Source organism: Octodon degus, unplaced genomic scaffold (genome assembly GCF_000260255.1).
Source record: "Octodon degus isolate 3935 unplaced genomic scaffold, OctDeg1.0 scaffold00173, whole genome shotgun sequence".
NCBI classification, from domain to species: Eukaryota; Metazoa; Chordata; class Mammalia; order Rodentia; family Octodontidae; genus Octodon; species Octodon degus.
Window position 1 is genome coordinate 2,122,609 of NW_004524749.1, and position 2,229 is coordinate 2,124,837.

Consider the following 2,229-nt stretch of genomic DNA (forward strand, 5'->3'; position numbering starts at 1 on the left):
TATAATTAAACACCACAACATTTGAGAGAAAAACATAAACAAATGGTTAAAAATATACCATGTTCATATATTGTAAGATGGCATTTCTACCAAAATTGATCTTTAATTGGTGTGTTTGCTTTGTCTTGTTTTTGTAGTGTTTTTGCTCAACCTCAAGGCCTTGCATATGCAAAGCAAACACCTACCCTGAACCAGAAACAGAGCCCCATAAATTAATGTATTCAATCAATTAAAATCCTAGCAGGCTTTTTAGTGGAACTGGGTCAACCTTCAAATTTGTGTAGAAAAATCAAAGGGCATAAAATGTTCAGGACAATTTTTAAAAATTTTTTTTCTCCCCCACAACTCCCACTCCCTCTCCCCAATTTGAAAGAGAAAACCAAAATTGAAGGATTCACAGTGTTAGATTTTATTTATTTATTCTTGCAAAGAATCAACTTTATTTGCCAGTGCAAGTTAGCTTCTCTCACCCTTACCAGTGCCTTGGCCGCTGAGGACTAGGGCTAAGGTCTTGCAGAAAGCAGTGACAAACTTGTTGATAAAGTACAGATCAGCCATAGAAGAGATGAAGCAGTGGCCACACATCCCCAGTGGATGACTCTGGATGTAAGGAAATCCTACAGGATGTCGAGGAGAACCTCACAGAAGAGATTTACTTGGTGTCCTTTTCCAGTGACAGAGGTGATGGAGAGGCTGGAGTGAGGCAGGTGTCCTGGGTGGTGGGGCCCTGTATGAGGTCTCTGGCTGCTGTACATCTGCATTCCAGTGAGGAGTAGCGGGCACAAGGAGAGAGCACTGAGGAGTATCCCACCCCACACTGCCAATGGTCTAATCAGTGGCTCTGACCAAGAAAAGGGAAACTAAGTCAGTGCTGCTGGCAATGTGCAAGTGACACATTGCCTGATCTTAAACTTGCTCTAGAGTAACTGAGTCGGTACAGTAGAAGCATAAGGAAAGACATAGATTGAAGAAAGAAAAATGGGTCCAGAAACGAACCCATAATTGAGCAATTGATTTTCCATCAAGACACAATCTAGCTCAATAGATAAATAATAGTCCTTTCAATAAATGGTACCAAAATAACATATCTATATGGAAAAGATATGTATGCAAGAGTGAAGGCTTAATATACTCATATTTATGTGTGTGGTACAGGAGACTGAACCCAATGACTTGCACATACATGCCCAGCATGCACTGCCCCAGTCAGCTACACCCTCAGCTCCTAATATTAACATTAAATGTAATAACTTTTACCAATTCATCAAACACATTCTTAAGTGCAGCTGACTTTTTCTGTGAGTGCATAGTGAGGAAGAGGACAATGACTATTACTTCAGCTTCGTGCCACTGTCGGGCTTTGCAGAGTCATCAGCATTTTACCCACTATTGTTTTGATACCCACAACACCAAGGAGGAAAACAAGGCAAGTAACAATTTAATGTGCATGCGAAATAGTCTGACATGTGTGGACTCCTTAATAGGAGCCATGGGACACATTTTTGAGAACCACTAGAGAGGTAAAAAGAGAAGAGGAGGCAGATTACGAGAAGTCCTGAAGAAATCTAGTATTTAGTGGTTTGGGGGAAGGATGAACCTGAAAAAAAAAAAAAAAAAAAGAAACAACAACACAGAGGAGTATTCTGAGTAGTAGGAGAAAGCCATCAGTGCAGCCAGGGAAGCAGGGGATCCTTTGAGAGCAACACTGTGTCCTGGGCTTGGATCTGGAATGTCACCAAGGGCACGTATGTTCAAGGTCTCCAGCCTGTGGCACTGCTGGGAAGCAGAGAAACCTTTAGGAGTGGAGCCTAGTGGCCAGAAAGTGGATCATTGCGCCCTTGGATGAGGCTCTCAGGACTGCAGGTCCTTTCTCTCTCTCTCTCTCTCTCTCTCTCTCTCTCTCTCTCTCTCTCTCCATTCCTGGCCACCACTGGGTGAGAGCTTTGTTCTAGCACATTCCCATCATGAGCTGCTATCTCACCACAAGTAATTGAGCCAATTGACCATGAACTGATGCCTCTTGTATTGGTCAGGGTTTTACTTAGAGGAACAGATATAATATAGGGAACAGATATTAACATAAGACATACAATGTATAAGGAATTACAAGATTGGCTCGCGACAGTCAACTGCAAAGTCAGATGAGGGAGCGTGCAGAGGGCATCTGCACACACCAGACTGAAGAATTCAGTCCCAAGGTCTGAAGCTCACTGCTGTGTTCCATGTAAG